The sequence below is a fragment of the Haemorhous mexicanus genome, chromosome 11 (assembly GCF_027477595.1).
Source record: "Haemorhous mexicanus isolate bHaeMex1 chromosome 11, bHaeMex1.pri, whole genome shotgun sequence".
NCBI classification, from domain to species: domain Eukaryota; kingdom Metazoa; phylum Chordata; class Aves; order Passeriformes; family Fringillidae; genus Haemorhous; species Haemorhous mexicanus.
In genome coordinates, this window is record NC_082351.1 from 9,621,290 (window position 1) to 9,642,671 (window position 21,382).

At 50.5% G+C, this 21,382-nt stretch overlaps 2 long non-coding RNA genes across 4 annotated transcripts; both read right to left on the reverse strand.

Moving 5' to 3' along the window:
- Nucleotides 1-52: 52 nt before the first annotated feature.
- LOC132332243 (uncharacterized) lies at nucleotides 53-18,014 on the reverse strand. Its single transcript, XR_009487844.1, has 4 exons — nucleotides 17,345-18,014; nucleotides 11,795-12,138; nucleotides 10,692-10,874; nucleotides 53-573 (listed from the first exon to the last, which is right to left on the reverse strand). It is a non-coding gene; the product is annotated as an uncharacterized LOC132332243 (long non-coding RNA).
- On the reverse strand, nucleotides 5,795-10,681 carry LOC132332244 (uncharacterized). 3 transcript variants are annotated; one of them, XR_009487846.1, is made up of 3 exons: nucleotides 9,734-10,681; nucleotides 6,991-7,397; nucleotides 5,795-6,809 (listed from the first exon to the last, which is right to left on the reverse strand). It is a non-coding gene; the product is annotated as an uncharacterized LOC132332244 (long non-coding RNA). The 3 variants fall into 3 exon arrangements; XR_009487847.1 differs by having other exon boundaries at nucleotides 5,795-6,433; nucleotides 6,658-7,397; XR_009487845.1 differs by having other exon boundaries at nucleotides 5,795-7,397.
- Nucleotides 18,015-21,382: the final 3,368 nt, after the last annotated feature.

Sequence of the window (21,382 nt, forward strand, 5' to 3'; positions counted from 1 at the left end):
GCACAGCGAGCGTCTCATTGCAAAACACTCTGTGATTTCAGCAGGACCATGCTCTGAACCATTCATGGATTTCATTGGCATCAGCAAAATAAATGTCTTGTTCTACATCGCTTTTTTTGTGACTCAAGTGTGCCCAAGAAAGCGGAACAGCAGAAGCTGTCCACTTCCCCTTGCCCAGTTTATTTTTACCACTGGTTGCTGTGGGAAGCTATTGTGATTCAGCGTGGCAGTAGGAAGTTCCTAACACTGCTCTTTGCAGCAGAGGATGTTGAGGTTCTTATGCAAGCCACAGACACAGTGAAAATAGCTGACCTTTCAGAATGTTTATCGAAGCACCTTCAGTTCACAAGGGGAGCAGCAGCGGCTTGTGCAGAGAACAAAAATCTGGGTCTAAAGTCCCTGTTGTGCTGAAAACAGCCCAGAAATCTTACAGGGATCCTTTTTGGTGGTGCGAGGAGGCAGGTGTAGCCGCCAGTGTGTGGTCCTGTGAAACCAGAACAGAAATGTTTCACCTCCATTCTGCGGTCGCATCAGCAACCACATCAGTTTCGGGACAGGCTCCAGACGCGTCACCTGCGGAGACAAGTACAGATTTCACTCTGAGAAGGGCCAAAGCAAAATAATGTCACTTAACAGAAGGGTGACATCCTCCACCTGCCCAGCCAGGACCTGAGAGACATTGGAAGAGCTTTCCCTCGCTTCTGGCTGCTCCGGGCTCGCAGGGTAGGGGTCGCGCTGCTGGGTGCCCGTGCCAGCCCGCGGGCAGCGACGGCGCTCGGGGCCAGCCCGTGGCCGTGCTGCCCTCTGGAGTCAGCCGCTCCACAGTGCGCCTCAGCCTAAGGCACCGTCCGGCCGGGATCGGGGACTGCCACCCGCGGGGGGTTCTCCCGTCAGAGAGACATCCCAGCTCTGCCGAGAGCTGTGGGCATTCCCCGAAATCCCCTCCCACGGAGGCGGCATCTCGACCCCCCAGGGTTTCCTGAGACGTGGCTTGCAGGCTGGGGCCAGGACATGGTGTGCCAGCACCTCCTTCAGCCCAGCGCGGCCGGCAGGGCTCAGGGGTGTTGGTGGTGTTTGTCTCCCCATGCACAAGGCTTTGCTGACGGGCAGAACAACAACACATGTCCAGAAATGGGCAGCTTCCAGCTCAGGTCCCAAAAGCCCCAAGTGCTCGTGACAAGGACTGCACAAAGTAATAACCACTCTACACATGGATTCATGAAATCGTAGAATATCCTGAGCTGGAAGGGACCCACAAGGATCATTGAGCCCAGCTTCTAGTTCTGCACAAGACCGTTCCAAGAGTGCCACTACGTGCCTGAGAGCATCGTCCAAACCCTTCTTGAACTCCAGCAGGTTTGTGGACCACTGCCCTGGGGATTGCCATCATCCCCATACCATAATATCAGACCTGACCCAAGCTTCTAATACAGGTTGTGTGCATCTTTCTGGCTGTTCTTCTGCTGTGGATAGGCTCTGTCCTCCAACAGTGCTTCTGCTTAATGCCCAGTGCAGTGACCTGAGGGCACTTCCCCTTGCCCTCAGCCCCATCTTGCTGGCTTGGCTTCAGAGTGCTTTTGTCTTCATCTGTCCCCATCTCCCATGATGCTGGTGCAGATGCCAGCTCAGGTTCCTCATTTCCATCACCACCACCTCTCTTTTCCCAGATTCTCTGACTGCAGAGTCCACAGGCTGTTTTGATGTTTTAGAAACAAAGACCATGAGTCATGGCAGAACGCAAGGTAAGTGCATCATTAGCAGATGTCTGCCCAAAACCCACTCCAGGCCCTGGCAGCCCCTGCAGAAGCATCGCTCCCAAGGATGTGACAGACCCTACTTTGAGCCAAGGGGAGAGGCAAGATGTGAGTAAAGGGCAGAAGGTGTCACACCCCTAGGGGATGCATGGTACTACCTACAGCTTAGGTGAGGCAGGAGCTCCTAAGGATTTACAGAGTAAAGTAAATTAGAAGCTGGTCAGAAGTTAATATATATTTTCTTAAAAATTAACCTCTGAAAAGCTTTTTTCTGTAACATGCACTTTCTCTACAACACTTCACCCCCAAAGGATTTTCCTTCAAGCCTCTCTCCAACACACCTGGGCTGTAGCAGCTAAACCTTCATAGGACTTACCTTTTCACAGCTCATCAGCTGTTTGCTACATCTAATAAGAGGTATTGGGTATGATTGGTGGCCCAGATACCAGCCCATAAAGCTATTAAACTCCTTCTAGAAGGAGTCTTCACCTGGCTCGGGTGCCTGTGATCAAATATCCATCAGTACCAAGACAGGAAACACCTTCCTGGCAGCTTAATGCTGGACTGGCAGCTCAAAGCTGTGTTTTGTGAGCAAGATTTCAGCTGGGAAGTTGCTCAGGTAACCTGGGCCCCCAGGCCAGTTTCTGATTTGCTCTGTGACGTTGAGTGAATCCACTGTTTTGTGTACTTCCCATCTGTAGAATGGGGCTGATACCTCCCATCACCTTTGCAAGCGTTTGGGTGCTAAGGAACCAGTCAGGTGGGCTGGTGTGATGTTAACATCCTCTTGCAGTGCTGAATTTCTAGGACTGAATCACTTTTTTCTATCTTTAAAAATAAATTTTTAAAAAAGACTTTTTATTTAATTTCAGCCTTGCTTCCTAATTATTTAATGTAGTAGGAGTTATTTTGTCAGGAGAGGGCACTTGTTGGTGGTTTACCCCATGTTTCATTAATGCATGGAAGAGGTTAACTCCTGGTAGTTATGGTAGCAGATGCATGGTTTTAACAGGGAAAAAAAAATCCCCAATTTTACTTTCTACTCTTGCACTAATTTGTGACTATTTTTATCAATGTTAGCACTGAGCCAGGGTAAAAATACTCCCTAGAAAGTTTAGAATTTACATTTGTCTTCATATATATTCAGCAGAAATCCAGCTCCCCAGCCTCCGCACTGCCTAATCTGGACTCATTAACTTCACCCGCCCCCGAGAAAAATGTCAGATGACTTTGGCCTGGCGAAGCCTTTCACCCACAAACACTCAGCAGGAGGGTCCAAGTCTCCTGTCTGCAGCAAACAATCCCCGTGGAGCATCAGCTCTGGCACTGCAGGCATCCAACTCAGCCACGGGAACAGATTCACCCTTCCTAACACAGCCCTGCCTCGGGGCAAAGTCTCTGGTGTTGGGCTCCATCCTGTGGGGATGCTGAGCCCTGGAAGCATCTTCCACATGGCAAGGCAGATGGATGGAGGCTGGGAAAGAAGCACCACAAGGAGAAACCTTTGTGGAGCATCTCGTGAAACTCAAGGCAGCCACAAGCACTTGGAACTGGCATTGGAGGTGCTGGGATAATGCCATTTTTCTTCTATTAAATGGACATAATATTTGGCTCTCCAAGATGCCCTTTTGCTGCACAGCTGGAGACTTTCTTGTCAATGTGTCAATGAACTCTGCTCCAAAGACAACAAAATTGTTCTCTGGCAGGTTCCTGCAGAAGAAGCAAACCATCCCCTCCTGGCAGTGGGGTCATTACCATCTCACAGGGGGCACAGCAGCCCAGAGGGGCTGAGGCTGGAGGTCCCTCTGATGAGTGTCCAGTCCAGCTCCTGTCTCACAGCAGCATCTCTTAGGGCAAGTATTGCACCTACTATTGGGTATCCCAATATCTCCAAGGTCGGAGGCTCCACACCTTCCCCAGGCAAGTTGGTGCAGTATTTCACCAGCCTCACAGTGAAAAAGAGAACTGACATGTCCTGTGCTTCAATTTGTTCCTGTTGCCCTCACTGGCCACCCAGGAAAAGTCTGGCTCCATGTTCAGGGTTTGAGGAAAGCCCTGAACTTTTATGGAAATGGGTGTGTTTTCTGTGAAATCCAGGAGAGAAAGGGGCTCATGTTTAAGCAGGAGCCGAGAGCCCAGAGGCTCCACCAGCAAGGGAGGGCAGCTCCAATCTAATTAAACTGAGAAAACATCCTTAAGCAACACCATTTCCCTTCCACCCTGTTTCACTTCCTGAGCTCCAGGCTCCTTCCAGAGGAAGAACTGGAGAATATTTAAGATTATTTAAGATTATATCCTTTTAGCAGTGAGTTTTAAATGAGGAGGTCTGGGAGCTGTGTGTCACCATTCTTAGAAAATCCTCCCCTTCAGAAGACCAGAGTAAGGGAAAGCTCCAATGCTCCCTTTGGCACGAGACCCTCCAGAGTCTGTCACTGCAATGATGGAATAGGATAGGATATTTATGTGACTTAAGAAGCCAATAACATCTACCCTCAAGCCTGGCCTGGGCATGTGTTGGACACAGCCTGCACAGCCTGGAGTTGAATACAGGCCTCCACATCCCATTTATTCCTCCTTTTGTATGCCAGAAAAACCATTCCTCCTTAGAAAAGAGTGAAGCAAGAGAGAAATGGCCCAAGACATGGAGTGCAGGACCTGTTGGTGTTGAGCCCTGGCCCTTGGCTCTGCTGGGCTCCATCCCTCCCCAGCTCTGCAGATCCAGCACCTCGCCCGCCCCGCACACGTCAGTTCCTCGGCAGCTTCTCCAGACAGCCAGGCTGTTTTCAAGAAGCAATTTCCTGCAGAGGAAGATTTTTTCCAAGGAGCCTAAGTGGGGAACTTCCTGGTGCAGGCTTTTCATGGGAAACCATTGTGAGAGCAGCTTCACCACCCACCAGGAAGGGCTGTCACTGAGCAGGCTGTGCCCCGCTCCGTGTCCCCAGCCCAGCTTCCCAGTTCATGCCCAGGGGTGAGTTTTGTGACCCTCACTCATCTGCCCAAGCTGCTGCTGGGATGCTGATTTGTGGCAGGGAAAGTGGACAGATGGTGCAGATCAGGACCGGATGCAGGCAGTGCTGAGCCTCCCAGGGAAGGTTCTACATGGCCTGTCCCTCTGGTGGGAGAAGATGTGGGAGAAGCTGAGAGGAGACAAAGACTTCACCATACTTTGGCTCTCCAGCCTTTGCATTTTCCCTCTTCACTGTCCTGCCAGGTCTGATTTCAAGCAGGGCCACCAGCTACCAGAACAGGCTTCTCCCCACACAGAGCTGGGTGTCAGCCTGGTTCTGGGAGGCATCTGGGTTTCTGGGTGGTCCTCTGAAATGCAAACCCTGCCAGGGCTTCTCCTACTGCTGCAAGAGTGGGGCCACTCAGCTCAGCTCTGCTGTGGTGGAGCCAGGGCAGTCCCAGTGGCTTTGGCAGCGCTGCCTGGGATTTACACCAGAGCACAGAGGCAGCCCCAGCACCGTGGCAGTGCCCCACAGCCCTGGCTATCAGTGAAACCCCAAAATGCACCAGTTAAACCCTCAGCCAACACACACTGGGGCAGCAAGTTGCCCTGTGCTGCTGCTTCTCACCATGGGTGGTGTTAAAGCCAATCATTGTTCATATCCTTTTATTCCAATCAGCTCTGCAGGTCTCCCAGCCAGTGCATGTTCCCTACAATGCTGCTTTTCATTCATGCCGTTGTTCTGGTTTGAGTGTATTTTGTGGCTATGGATGGACAGGCAGCCCAGACTCGTGCCCTGCTTTGAGCTCTCACCACCTAAGCTGTGGCAGCACTGCTCTCCCATGGAGAAGTTCTGCTGGACATCTGTGAAGATGCTCTAGTTCCAGAGGTTTTTTCCTTGCGTCAAATTCTCTGATTTTGCAACCTCTCATGGCAGTTAAAATAAAACTAAACAACACCCAAGAATCCATTTCCGTGAAGCATTTCAGGAGCAAGGGGCTGGTTCCTCTTTCAGAGCATCAAAAACCAACTTCCATTTTCCTCAGTGTTAGCAATGTTCAGCTGAGCCCTGCTCTTTTTTCCCTAAAAAAAGTTTAGTTTCCAGGAAACAGGACTTTATTTTGAACACAAAGCATCTCTTTGGCCAACCTGAGGCTCTTGGGTACACTCACAACTTTTGAATACACATATATCAACTACAAGAACAGGACTCAGCACTGAGAGAACTGAACCAGGTCTCAGGAAAGAATCCAGTCACTTCCCAACCCACCACTTGCTTAACTGTGTGATGCCAGGCAGGTTCCTTCCCTCTGTCTATGTCCTGCCTTCCAAGCCTTGAACTGGGGTTTAGGATCCTTCATGCAGGACTCTGCTGGACCTCAGATTTGGCAAGAAGTATCTGCAACACTCACAAGGTGCCAACGCAGTTTCTGCCAGTGGCAGCAGTGCTTGGTCAAAAAGGATGAATCAAAACCTCCATCCCCCTTGGCCTGCTGGCAATGCTCTTCTTAATCCAGCTCAGGATGTTGCTGATTGTGAGAAGGTACCATGATCATTTTGTTATCCACCAAGACCTCCCAGATCTCTACCTGCAAAGCTGTTTTCCAGCCAGCTGGTCCCCAGTTTGTACTGGTGAGTGGAGGCATTCGTCCTTGGGGGCAGGAGTTCCCACTCCCTTTGCTGGACTTCACAAAGCTCCTCTTTGCACATTGAGGTCCATGTGAACGGCACCCTGGAACGTGCAAAGCCAGGTGAGCAGGGAGAGCTCACAGCATTCCATAGCTCAGGTGGTGGATCTTGGAGAAAAGGATGGAATTGGAGACAGACATTGCTTCCCTTCTGACCCACAACAGAGGGGGGAACCAGCCCAGGGACACCCAGGGCAAGAGGAAAGGGGGATCCTGCCGGCAGCTGGTGCCATCCCAGCACACACTGTGCCTGTGCTCCTTCACTCACCATCTGACAAGCAAGGAAGCAGCGCTCAGGGAAAGAGGTGACCAGGCAAATTCAGCAAAGACATCCCAGGGAATGAGTCACCGGCTCTGCGTAAGAAGCCAGGCTCTGGAGGGAGAAGGGCAGCAGGAAGGAGGAACACTCCCAGGAGATGGCTGCAGGATGATTAAAAGGCTTTTACTTGAACCTTGCATTGGAGAACCCCCTGCTGTGGCAGCAGAGGAGCGAGAGCAGAGCTCTGGGTGTGCCCACAGAGCAGCTGCTGCCCATGGGGACACAGCAGTGGGAGCTCAGCTCCTCAGAGAGACTGCTCCCAGAGCAGGAAAAATCACCCACCTAACACAGGCTTTTCTCAGGAAAGGCTTGGCTCTGGTGGTGACATTTCTCATGGGAAATGTTATTTCCTTGAAAACCTCAGGTATTCAGGTCAGCTAAAAGCTTTTAGCACAGTGGCACCAGACACACTGAGCTGGTTGAGTCAGAAGGTAATTTCCAACACATGTAAGGCAACTTCCGAGGACCAGAGTGCTTCATCACCATGTTTTCCTGGTGACAGCTTCAGTTGTTTCTCTTCTAAGAATCAGCCTTTTGTTTACTGTTTTAGTTTATTTCCTTGTGGAAAGCCTTTCATTTACTCCCCAGCATTACCTGTGGCTTTTAATCCCAGCAGGTGAAGGAGGTGGAAGAGGAACAGCTCTTCAGCAGCAGGGTCAGTGTGCCAGAAATGGTACTTTCTTTTTATGCTGTTCATAAAGATAACAAGAGATGAAAAGGTTGTGTCAAGAGGGGGATCTTCTCTAGCTGGAAAGCACGAAATACAAGCTCACTGCTGTCTCTTCTGCTGAGGCCCTGGCATTTCTGATCTTCCTGCTCCAAGAGTTTGCCCTATGGAGCAGATGCCCCAGAAGGACACCCAAGTGGACGGGTGGATGGGAGAGAAGCTGCCAAGGGACTCACACCCATCCTAGAGGAGCTGCAATGCCTCAAAGAGAGAAGAAAATCTGTCTGGAAAAAAGAAATCTCAGAGCCCAAACTTGTTGGGTGAAAGGTGTTGGAAATGCAAATCATTAATTTAAAGAACTGGGCCAGGAACCAGGGGTGCCAGGCTGAGCTGTTATCTGCTGCATCAGCTGCGAGCCTGGCTCGGGATTTCAAAATAAAATTAGACTTGCAGTATATGTCTTTAAATATTTAAATTACTTTCAGTAATTCATATGGTGACATTTAAACAAAGTACACCAAGCAAACGGCTCCCAGTGCTAAAAGGAAATGTTTGCAGGTAATAATATTTAATTTAAAAGGGAACAGCTGATATCAAGGCAGAATCTTAATGCTGAATTCAACCTACATTTCTCTCTCAACCAAGCAGGGAAGAATAAAGACCCAGGCCAGCAAATGGTTAAAGATGTAGAGTGGTGTGATTGAAGCACTGGTCCCAGACACCCCAAAGAGCTGTGAATTACGTGGGTGTCCAAACATTTTCAGGATAGGGGCTGCTGTAGTTTTGTGGGCTTCCAGAGGTGGGGACAAGCAGTTTCATGCTGGGAAGTGAGGACCACGGGGGCTTGGTGATGCCAACCCCTCCTGCCACACTCACCTGCCCTCCCACAGCCTTCCTGGGCCCTTTGCTGTAAGTCTGTTCCAGAAACTAAAGGGAAAATCCATCCTGGGTACAACAAGCAAAACTCAATGAAGTCAGCTCACACACAGCAGCTTCGCCACGGTGCTGCCGGCCAACTTGGAGAGCTTAGCTGGGTCTGTTACATCAGTCACACTGGATTTCATAACATCAGACATTTCAATGAGGGTGACTCATTCTCTCTTGAAGGGTATTGTATGTATGAGCAAAGATGATTAACTTTTGCTGAATGGTATGATTTCTGGGATGGGAACTGCTATTAATTAGGAGCGGATCTCAGATGTTCACAAACCCTGTTTTCATGGCCTACTTTGTATATTTTTCTCCATTCTACTTGTTTTTTTAGCTCAGGATAAATATTAAAGTGCTCTTCCCTGCTATCTGGCACTAAAGCAGCCAGATGTCCAGCAAAGGCATCTGACTTTCATAGTCAGGCACGGCCCAGGGCTCAGTTCCTGTGGCCAAGCTTCAGCTACTAGCCCTAAAAAGCTCAGTTTTCACATTAAAAGCAAACAAAACAAAATAAAAGGGAGCTTCCAGCCTGCACAAGTACAGCAGATAAAGTACCAAGGGAGGTAAAATAAGCACAAGTGGCTCAGAATGCAAAATCCAAAGAATTATCCTTTCTCACCCTCCCCCCAAATTTTCTTTATCAAAAGAAAGCTGGGGGCTTATGCTAATCTCGTGCTTCTGGCTGTTGAAGTTTGGGGGTTAACACCACCAAGAATCCTTGGGATAAAGAGTTTGCCAGGTTCAGGGAGAAAAATACCCTTTCAACTGCACTGGCTGCAAAGATGGACAATTTACCAGGACAAGGGTCAGAGTGTTCAGTGTCTTCAACCACATCTGCAGCACCCAGCACTGTGGTCCTGCAGGAAGTGCCTGGAGAAATTAAGACCAGCCAGCTTGCAAAAGCCAAAGGAGGCAGGCATGGGATGGGATGGAGCTGTCCTTCCCCACCCCAGGCAGTGCTGGAGGATGCCAGGGAGCAGCAGGGGACCTGACAGGTCAGTGTTTAACAGCCAGACTGTTCAGTGGCACCTTGCCCCCACTTCAGGATCTCCAGCATCTCCCCTGGGATGACAAGGTCCCCTCCCAGATCCAGCCTATCAGCTTCCTCTTGTCCTATCCCATAGCACTGGCAGCAAGCAACACAACATCCCCACAGAGCCAGACATCCCACCCTGCTCCAGCTCCACTGCTGTGGGCAGTAAAACAGTCCTGGGAACAGACAAACTGTGGTCAGTCCCTCTGCCGGGCCAGCAGGGAGCTGGAGGAAGTGTCCTGTTCTTGGTTCCTGGTAAGACACCACCATGAAAGTCAACTGTGACTTCCAGAGAGGGAATGGAAGGGTCACAGCTCAGCCTGTATTTTACCAGCAAGGATGAGGTTCACGTGCTTTGCCCAATACCCCATCCCCATGGCCCCTCCAGCACTTACAGCACTCCTCAAATGTCAGGCAGGGACTGTGGGCAGCAGTGAGGCAAACAAAGGTCACTGGATCCGTGCTTTTCCCCTTCCATCAGCTGAGGCTGCAGGAAGCTCCTGGGCACAGGCTGGAGAGCTAGTGCTGCTCCACAGCAGGCAGTGATGAGGAGCATGAGAAGCAAACTCAAGAGACGCAATTGTTTGTAGTTAATTGAGACAAGAAGAGATGATTTTTTGTTTTTTTAATTAAAACTGAGGGCTGGGTGTTTGAGCACAAATTGGGGATGAGCAGTGAAACTGCCCTGTGGGTGGGCAGCCCTAACCTGTGGGGGTTTGGAAGCTTTTGGGGCAGTCACCAGGCAGGGGGCAGAGGGGTGACCTGCCCTGGCTCAGGCACTGCACCCAGGCTGGTGGCAGCACACCTGGAAGCACCTGCTGCCCAAGCCTCCCTGTAACCACCAGGCTCCCAGGCTTGCTCTGGAGGAGCTGGGAGGTGTGGGAGCATTAGAAGGCTTCTCCTTCCAGACTCAATGGTGAGGAATGTGCATTTGAAACAGAGATAGGGCTGGTTTCACTTGTGCTGCACACCAAAGCCAACCATGAGGCTCTGGGAGATAAAGTGGCATGTCGGGGTAGGAAAACCCCACAATTTGCCTAAAATTTGCACCCATAAAACGCCACTGGCAGATCAAAGTGTGGATGAGTGATTCAGGCACAAGTCTGAGATGTGTGAGCCACTGCCCAGGCGTGCAATGAAGGCTGAGCCACGCAGCACCAAGGGTTTCCTTGGAGACTGACGCACGAGGGGCTTCTCCTCCAGGAGCACTTTCTCCCTGCCTTACCAGGCAAAGGAGCACCCTAAATCCCATCCCCGCCCCAAATCCCATCCCCACCAGGAGAGCCAGCAGGGCTCCACAGTGCCACTGGGGTAAGGGGCAGTGCTGAGAACCTCGAGAGGGGTTTTCCTCACCTCCGAGCACTTTTCCTGTTGCGCAACTCACTCGTGCTTCTAAAAATGTTTGCTGGAGCAACAGTCTCTAAGGCGATTTCCATAACAATGGGTGCAGAAGAACGATCCACGCTGCTGGAGTGATTTGCTCTCTCACAGCTTGCTCAGGACCCGGCACACTACAGTTCCAGCGGTGAGATGTTCCTGTCCATGTGAGAAAAAGAGTATTTGACTGAATTGCTCTCAGCAGCTGCTGGAAAGCTCCCCAGTGGCCCTGCTGTCCATTGCCTGGCCAGGGGGCACGGGCAGGGCTCTCTGCCTTGCCCCGGGGCATTGCCAGAGTCTGCAGGCACAAAAACACCCACAGCAAAGGTACAAAACCACAGAAAATGCTTCCACACCTTTGGCTGGTGTGTCAGCATTGCCCAGCAAACACACACCAGTGCAGGCACCCACAGAGGGGCAAGACCCAGCTGACATCAGCCAAAGCTCCTGCTCCACCCCAGGCCTCAGCTCTTACAAGGCCTCCACGTGTTTCTCTGTTATCTCACAATTCTGGGTGCTCAGCCCCAGCCAAAACCAACCAGGTTTGCTCCTTCCCCACATCTTTTCCTGTTGACCCATTAAAATCAACACTCAGCCACTGCCTCCAGCTTGAATCGCTCACATCCTGCCTTTACAGCTTTGTTTAAATCCATGCAGAGCTCAACCTGTTGTCAGACAGACACTAATTGGTGTGTTTCTAATTATTTGTTTCCATCTTAAAACCTGTTTTTCAGCAGATTGCAGCTTTATTTTAATACATGCTTGGCTAGAGCTTGATATACTGGTTGCCAGTAACCTAGACACAAATGGGATTGCATTGCACAGGGGGAGCAGGGGAAAAAAAGAGACTTGAATTAAGAGCCTGTTCATAAAAATGAATTAAGCAAAATTGTGAAACAAGCAGCAGTGTTACATTGCAGAAGATTGTTTCTGTGTTCCTGTTTCTACCTCTTCAAATAAGATGAACCTCTGCATTCACAAAAGGGTATTTGAAACATCTCCTTACACAAACGCTTTGACCATGTTTTTTTATGTCATCAAAGCTCTAAAACTTAGGGTTAAATCCTTTTTATACTCACATGGTTGGTGTTAAAAATTAGCTCATCAGTGGCTGACCAAACCAGGATCAATCTCCAGCTGCTTTCCCAGGATGCGAATGCAGACGCTCAGGCACTGTCCTCAGCCCCTTCATTCAAGCAACACCAACAGGCTTTTCCTCTTCCAGGAGCAGCCCGGGCCCTTTGGATCTTGGTCATTTTCACACAAGTCTTCAGAGGGCAGGAGAAGTAGCTGAGGTGCTGCTCCAAGACAGCACACACCTCTGGGACACACCAGGCAGCACAACCAGTGCTCTGGGGCCTGCCTTGCTCCATTCTCTCTCTGTAGCTCTTTCTCCTGTGCCGAGGATTTTGGGGTCTCCGATCTAAAATGCAATTAGGGAAACGGAGGCAATTAAACAAAAATAAAAACATATGTAATTTGCTGGCAAATACTGACTTTTTAGTGCAGGTCATGTTCTGCACAGCCCTGACTAAAGCTGCTTGCAACACTCACCTTTGGCTTCTCTTCTCCAGCTCCCTGCCTTTCTCTGGGTGTGGAAAAATGCAGCAAGAGCATCCCACAGACAAGAAAGCCTCAGTCCCCCAGCCCAGGGGTTGTGAGGACACCCACCCCCCCACCAGGACAGGCAGGAGCCACATGAGGAGCGGCAGTGTGCATTCAGCAGCCTGTTGTCTCTCTGGCATAACCTGACCTCTGGTTGTCTCCACAGTCAGCCCCAGAGAGTGAAATCCTTGTGCAGCTCTTTCCAGCAGTGAACACACTCTAAGGACATTGATTTCTCTGCAGGCTTTTTGTCAGCAGACAAAGGGGCTCAAAAGCTGATGCAACCAGTGGGGTGTGAAGATGTACTTCCCAGGAGGAGCTAACTGCTAGAGGGAATTGGGTTTTCAGCTGTTAATACAGTGGCCTGGGACTTTGCAGGAGACACCCAGGTTGAGGGCACAGCCCAGAGCACCTGGTCCATCTTGCCCCTGGTGGGCAGAGGCCAAGCTGAGAGGCTGAGAGTGGGCAGCACCTCCAGATGAACACTGGTGACCTTCTCCCTTCTGCAGGTCTTGGATTCTGTGGGATACATGGCCCAAAGCAGTCATTCCACCAATGCCAAGCAGCTAAGAGGTCACCTGGGAGAAGGCCTTTGCCAGGCCCAATTTTGGGGGTGGCCTGTTGGCTTGGTCCTTGCAGAGGAACCTCTCATGCAGACACATCTGCCTGCACCCGTACACCGAGCCAGTGGGGATGGAGAGGGTCCATCAACTCCTCTTAGCCCTTCCCTATTTCCACACAAAGACATTTTTGGTGAGCTTCTACTCCTTTCTTTATACTAAAAAGGAAAGAAAAGAGGAAGATACGCACTTGATGTTAAGGAAATCTAACAGAGCGTGCAGCAATCCAACTGCTCAGACACATATGCCTCCTTCCTTCTGCTCCATACCAGCGAGGCTGTGCCATATTTAGATCTGGCTCCATCTCTCACAAACTTGACCAACTGTTCCTCCACAGTGTCATCTCTGCTTGTTTACCCCCAAACTGTTCACTGAAATCTTCAATTTGGTGAGGGGAAAATAATAATAATATTAATTTTTAAAAAGGTTTTATTTTTAATGACAGGAAAAGCACTAAATGCCCTGAAAGGCAGATCGTAACAGTGGTGGGTAAAGAGGTCAAAAGATCCCTTGGTGAGTCATCATCTCCATCAGGGACCTCCAGTGTGAAAAGGCAGGCATGTTTCCTAGAAATGAGTGTCCCTGGGGTGTTCCCACAAGTGTGTGCTCCCACAGGAGTGGCAGGTTCAGTGACCACACATGAAGGCAGGCACAGAGCTGTGGCCACACTGGGGTTACCTGGGTGTGACTCCTCCAAGGAGCTGCTCTGTGCTGAGCACCGGGCATCTGCAAAGCAAAGGGGTAACAGCCTCCCTGAGGGAAAGGCTGAAAGTACAGCTTTGTTACAAGTAGGACACATAGGAAAGAGCAGAGAGCATTTCCTGACTTTCCTCACTGTGCCAAACCATGGCAAGTTCACCCCAGTGTCTGGGCCTCAGCACCAGGACAGGAGTCAGGCAGAGGTGGTCTTGCTCCACACTTTCAGCCATGGTTGAGTCACACACAAGGCAGAGGTGAGCCCTTGTCCTCCCACAGACAGTGAGGAGCCTTGGAGACTTCTCTCTGAACATCCACACCTCTGTCTGGCTCGCCTTTGATGTCAAGACACTGCTGTCTGCTGGAGGGCCTGGTGACAGCCTGTCCTGCAGCCTTGCAGGATGTGCAGCATAGCCCCCCCACACCAGCCATGGGCCTTGTATACAAAACTTGCTCACACTCGAGGCAGATCTTAGGGAGTTAAGAGCATTTTCTTGGCTTGCTGTGCTGGTGGAAGAGCGACTTACAGCACAGCAGATGGATAAAATTCTAATTTGGGTTTCACATGATTTATATAAATAGGCTTAGACGAGGTTGCGCAGAGATGGCACAGTCATCTGCCAGCCTTGCTCTGTTTACCTCGAGACCCTCTCCTCCCCCTGGTAATGAGCACCCAGCAGTGCTGGCAGTAACCAGTCACCTCAGCTGTGTCACCTCCTGCCAACGCCACGGCCCCGGGCTGTGCTCCCAGCGGGGCAGAGCCCCACCTGGCTGGGCACAGCTTTTATGCTCATCCCTCAAACCCAGAGACAAATTGTCAAGGAGCACACCAGAGTCACAGCTCCCATGGCTGGCTCAGGAGAGTGGGGCAGGGTATGGAGCATGCTGCTTCCTACCCAGGTGAGTGGGAACAAGAGCAGGGCTCTCCCAGCCTCCACTCACTCACAGGACACCAAGTTCTGCTGGGGCCTCTCCCCAGGGGTGGGTGGCTCAGAGTCAAGGGACACCAGTGCCCTCACTGCCACCCTCATGAAAATGACACAGTAACTCCCCCTCCTCCCCACTAGTGCGTCACCAAGGAGCCTGCACCACATCCTGACAAAAATCATCAAGCACATCTTTGTCGGGTTTGTTAGAAACCTCTTCCTCATCTCCACTGCTCCTCTGTCCCTCAAAGGGTGACATGACCTGGTGCTGCTCCTAACAAGGGGCTTGTGACAAACAGATGAAGGTCTGGCTCCTGTGAGGCTCCAGCATGCATCTGCTGAACATCTCCATCACACGTGTATTGTCTCCTAGAAATCAAATGTGATGTGATCTCAGCAGGAAAAAAGTAGAAAACTAAGCTGCTGGGTTTTTTAAGTGGTCACCAGAAGCTGGATATGTGTGTATCTGAGTGACCCAGATACAGCTCAGGGGTCACTCACACCTGGTGCAGAGGACGGGGCGGGGCTCTGCTTTTAGCACACATTGACCACCAGATATCCCAAGGTCTGAGATGCAGGGGCAATCAAAGCAAAAATGGGCTGAAACGGGAAGTGGGACACAAGTTTCTCCAGTTTGAAGGCCAAAAGCCAGACTGCCAAACAGAATGACATTTGTCCCTGTGGGCCCAAAGTACCCCATGTCACACCACGTTACATTGTCATGTAAAACCTCTCACTTTGAGTGCCCTTGGCCCTGGAAAAATGATCATCATCACAAAGTGGATGCACAGTTTGAGACAGAAAATGATGAAAACATCATCAAGCTAGCCCAGAGTTTGTCTGCCTGCATCCTCATTTTTACAGCCTGGTTTTCTACAGAAATAAGGTTCTCACAACCACACCATCCCTGCACCCCTCCTCTCCAATTCTCCTGCTTTTTGGACACTTTCAGCCACATGGGACTCCCAGTTATTATGGGAATATAAGTTTTGTGAAGGTGGGTGGCTGATGAGGAGGTGATGGCGTGTGTTTAGCTTTTACTGGCCAGTGAGAGCTCCTGCAGGTCCTTTACTCCACAAGACAAACCCATCGGAAACCAGGCTTTGCTTCCTTCCGCTGCTCGTGGAACAAGTTGTGTTATTTGTATCACTGTATCCTAGGAGCCCTCCTTTCTGTCCTGCACAGTCCCTGGCATGAGCAGCATTTTCCATGGTCAGCCTGGAAGGAGGGAGCAGACTTTTAACCCCTCAGTGCAAAGAGCAGATTCCCACATCAGTTTATTCCCTATGAGAAAAAAAGCCCTCCTAGGACCCAGGCACCGTGCAGAGAAATCTCAATGCCAGCAAGGGGTTGTCTCTAGGAGAGGTGCAGGGGGCTTGGGAACAGCTGGGGACCCTCCTGGGGGGCTGCTTGAGCCTTCACAGCTCCTGCAGCCAGTACCATCCTCAAACCCCACCTTCAGCCTGGCTACTGCCAAAACTCTCTGATTCAGCCTCTCTTTCCAGCCATGAATCATAAACCAGCTCTTCACCAGCTGGGATAAGGCTCAGGTCACCAAAAAAAGGAAGAGAAATAGATTTCTCCAGGGCCAAAGCCCCTATGATTTGACAGAGCTTCCCTGCTTGTGCATCTGTGCTGGAGGAGAAAAGTGATGTTATGCTGGCAGCTGGAAATACCTCTGCCCAAGGAGATGCAAGCAGAGCCAGGTCCCTGCTCTGGGCCACGGTGGAAGATAACAGGAGCTTCATCAGGCACCTCCAGCTTGAGATGAGCAGACCAAGCCACACATGGCTTGGAGCTTCTTGGGATCTGAGCCTGGTACACGCTGAAGAACCCCAGGTCCAGAAGGGGAAGTCTTCAGGGAGATCACAGCCATCCCAAAGCACAGCCACCCCAGCCCTTGCTGCCCAGCTTCATCACTGAGCTCCTCCTTAGCCAGCCTGAGCCACATCAACGTTCCCACCCCTACTTGTTGCTGTTGTCCCAGATCTGCCTCTAATTATGGGCAGCAGAGAGAAGAAGGGAAGCACAGAAGGGCTAGAGACTTAGGTCAAAAAGTGGTTGGGGTGCTGGGACTCCAGCAATTCCTAAGAGAGCTGCAAATGTCCTGTGGATGAGGGCTAGGAGAGATGCAAGGTGCAGGACCAGGTGGTCCATGGAGCCCCCCAAGGGCTCAGAGCCAAGCTGGGCTCTTTGCAGTGTGGCTTGTGGCATGTGTGGGCCTAAAAAGCTGGACCATGAAACTTCTGTTGAGCTTGGAGGGTCAGATTGTGCTGCCCTGGGAAAGAAGAGCAAGTGGCAGGTCCAGGGCACTGCCAGCAGCTGGGCAGAGTGTTCCTGCATTTCCCAGTGCCCACAACAGATGAGAAACACGTCAGGCAGAAAGTATTTGGGGTTTTCTTCTAATAGTTGCTGCCTCTGTGCTGAGGACATGCAAAAAAAAAGGGCTGAATCTTCTGTCAAAACCATTTCCAACTACTGCAATGTTTTTAGGCAAAACCCAAAGCATTCCAAAAGAGAATGGGGAAGACACCCATAAACCAGAGAAAATAACTTATGGCTAAAAAGGTTTCAGAACTGCATGATTTAATTATTTCTGGATTTCATTTCAGAGTTCATTTTTCCAAAGTTTCTAAAAAGCACCTACTTAGTAGTAATGGCAAAGATATTTTCTTGGAGAAGTGTGAGTAGCTTCTAGAGGCAATGTTTGAAAAATAATTAAAAAAATAAAACTTTTCTTTTACAGAGCACAAAAATCACATTTGTCTAAGAATATACTTACAACAGCAAGATTTCACCAGCATGTGAACCAGCAGTTGGTATGGACTCAATCTCTGAGGCTTTCCCAGTGTCTTAGCAATTAAGTGACATTATTTCAGTCCCAAGCAGCAGAATTTCTTATATCTTCCAACAAATACCCCGTCATCAAGCTGGAAGCTTTGACCAACAAGACAGCTGATTCCTGCCACAGATCACAAACCTCTGCTTCCCTCTGTGAGTCAACACTTAGCACAGATTTCAGTGTGAACACTGAAATCACAAATCCAGCCTTGATTCATGCCAGCAGAAAAGTTTGGATGAAGCATCTACTGAAGCCTCTTCCTCGAGCGAGGGACTTTACTGAGCTGGGTGCTCAGGGTCACTGCCTGTCCCTTGGGACACAGGGGCATCAAAGCCTGGGTTATTTTAGTCTCATGTGGAGTGAAATCACCACTACTTCAGTGCCACTGGTCCCCATTCACAACTCCATTCACTCCAGAGCATTCCCATGGCCAGATGTTTATCACTCTTGTGTCACCCTCCAACTATTTTGCAGGGGTGGTAGGAGTGGCTTTTGGAAGACATTTGAGTACACACACAAACACAGGCTTGGGCTGCTGTGTGTTTGGACAAATAAAAAAGTGCAACTAATCAGTAGAAATGTTTTTATGTTAGCTGTGACTGGGAAGAGAGGATCCCAGCCCTGCCAGATAAAAATCCCCATGGGGATTTCTAAGTGCGCCCAAAACCAGCTGGACTAAGACCTTGTTTGTTCACCCTGTGGATTTGTGTGGGTGAGGAATTTAAAAAATATAGGAAGCTTTTAAAAAATAAAACTAAGTAAACAAAATAACCCCTCTGCCTCTTACCTTCACACAGTCTGAACTGCTGGAAGAACAACATGGTTCTGTGTGTTGGGCAACACAGCCATGAGCCAGCTCTCTCCAGTCCTGAGCTGGAGATGCAGCACTGATGGAGGTGGTTGCTCCTGCAGCTCCCAGCACCCAGAACCAGCAGTTTCTGTCCAAAATCACTCATATACGTGTATTCAAAAATACCTGGGTTTTCTCTCCATTTATAACACACCTTGGAAGAAAAGCCTGTCTGGGAGTTCTTCTCCTGGCCTCACTGCCTGGCAGCAGCAGGCAAGCAGTAGTTCTAGTACAACACCAGTAGTGATGCTCTACCCCAGATAAAGCTGTCCCAGGCCCACTTGCCTTGATGTCCAGGATCTGGTGTTCCTGCTGGTTACAGGCAGTGATGAACTGTTTCCACATCAGCAGATGGGTTTGAGAAGGCAAATGACGAATCAGCAGCTGGAGCCTGGTGATGGCTCAAATGGAGCAAGATTGTCAGGACTTTGTCAACCTGTCAAGGTTGTTTTGGCCTCAGGACCTGTACAGGGGAGGCAAAGCACAGCTTGAACATCCACTGCCACCCTAAGTACTCTGAGATCACTGCAGCACATAGGAAGCCAGAACCCATCCCTGGGCAGGGCAGCCCATCCTGCTGAGGTCAGTAGGGCAGATCTGCTCAACACCTGGCAGCAGGTCCTAGCCCTGATCCCTCTGAAACCAGCAGCAAAAGCTCCCATTTAGCTTCAATGGAAACAGGATTTGGCGTGGATCTCAACTAAACCCATGACCATCAATGGATTTGCTTGGGGTTTAACTCCCTGGATTAAAGGGAATTTGCCCTGCAGTCACTCAGGGAGCCCCAGCCCCCTGGGCAGAGCTCAGCACCCACACCCCACCACCACTCTGCTGCAGCCAACGAGAGCAAACCGACCCAAGGGCCCTGGGTTTAAACAAACAAACAGCAAAAAGAGAAAGAAAAAGGAAAAAAAGAAGAGCATTTATTTCCCCTGCAGCTGTGCTCTCCCAGACAGAGGATTTCTGTGGCAGGACAATGACGCTTTATGCAGTGAGGTTAAGTTTCAGTTACTTGAAACTATCAGCTCTTGTGTTCCAATCAGCTTATTACCTCCACAATCAAACAAGGCTTCCCCATGGGCAAGGATTGGGTCATGCTGTTCAACTGGACACAAAGGTCAAGCAGGGCTGGGTTTAAAGGGATCTAATGGGAGCTGCCCAAGGCTGCTTTGGGAAGGTGTGTTATTCATCCTGTTGGGAGAGGCAGGTCCCACGTGTAAGAGAGAGGAACCCAAAATCAGGCTCTAGAGTTGGGGTTTTAGTTCCCAAATGTCCCCTCTGATAGCAATTTACTACCGTCTAGCATCAGTCTTGGTCCTCTCCAAAATACTTAAGGTATCTTCAGACCTGTGTGACATCTCCATCTTTATCTTTCTTCAAGCAAACCTCCAACCCAGTTCTCTCCTGGCAGTTGCCTCTCCCATCAGCTGTTTGGGGAGGGCAGCACCTCTTTTAATTACCTATCCAAATTCTCTTCATGACCCAAATGGAAAGAAACAGCCCTAGATCCCATTGGTTGCAGTTAGGCTCAGCTTGGGAAGTTACTCAATATTTAGGCACATCCCACAGTCAGCAGCACATAACATGTGATGAAGATAATTTGCATTTCAGGGCTGCAAAGCTCAAGAGAGCAGATGCTAAAGCCTGAGTGGTGCTTCTGAGCTGAGGCTGCAGAGAGGCAGTCAGAGCACTGGGAAGCACGTGCTGAATGTCACCTGGGGAGGCCATGGCTGATGGAGCATTTGCATTTGTCCCCATGCAGAGGATTCACAGGGATTTGCAGACCAACCTGGTGCCATGCAAAGGCAGGGGAAAACACCCCTCACACTGCACGTGTGTGGAAGGCAACATGCAGTGAAACAGGAGGAAAACAACTTGCCTGCAACTCCTATGCTCAAACCAGAACTGCTGCTCCTCCAGCCAAAACCTGGATCCCTGTCAGCCCCTGTACCACTGCAGCTTGGCATGGAGCAGGCAGCAAGCCTGGGAGCCGTGCTTGGAGCTGCTCCAGCTCTGCACAAGTCTCCAAGGGAAAAATGTGGCTTCCATGTTCTGATCCACCCCCTTGCCCAGAGGTGAGATACATCACTGAGTTGTAGAATGATGTGGTGTGGGATCAGCTTGCTACCCTGCAGTCTTGACTGCCAAAGGAACAGATATTACATTACTAGACTCCAGAGCACAGCCCCAGCTCCCAGGAATTAACGCCCTGGGAAGGGAAGGTGGGAGAAGAAGACAGAATTCCCTGGGGACCCACATAAGCAGGGAGCTGCTTGGAGCTCTCTCCTGGGGTGCATGCAGCAAAGCACTAAGGAACTCCCAAACACACAGGGCCTTTCAAACCAAGAGCCTTTTTCTCCCTCCCAGCTTCCTTCCCAATTCATTGGAATCCCAGTCCAGGGGAAGAAGGAAGCACAAATGCAGAGGAGTTAAGCAGAACCTTTCTGAAGGTGGCAGGAACCATGCCCCAAACAAAGCAGGACCAGCTCTGCGTCCCAGACCCACACAGCCCTTCCTCCATCTCCCTTAGGTCCTGTCCTTACACACACCACCTGAGCTTGCTGGCTGGCTCATCATGCCAGGGGAGATCCTGGCCTTGCCAGGCAAGCCCCAAACACTCTGCACCATGGAGCAGAAGCTCAGCTGGGCTTTCTGCATGAGCCAGCTCTGTCTGTCCCTCAGGGGCATGGGCCAAGAGCCAGAGCCACTGGTCAGGAGCTCAGGGGAAAGGCTAGACATGAGCACCATTTCATATGTGGATTTCATACCTTCCATCTTCAAGTAGCTCCTAAGTAGCTTGATTTAATGATCCCACATGTTTCCACCCAAGCCCCAGGCTATGGGGAAATTTGCACAGGTGTGGCAGTGTCTCATTACACAGCAAGAAGGAACAGCTCCTGGCTGTGTGCACCAGAGCTTCCAGAGTGCTCTGGATGCTCCCTCTGCATCACCCCCTGCTCCAGGTGCTCCACACGCAGCCCACGTGAGCCTGGGCACCTCTGAACTCACCAGCACTGGGAGAGGGGCTGGCACAGAGTGCTGAGTCTGGGCATGGACTCCACCTCCCCTCACTGCTCTGGCTGGTACTTGCCATCACACAGTCACCCAGGGTGTGAAAAGCCACAGGG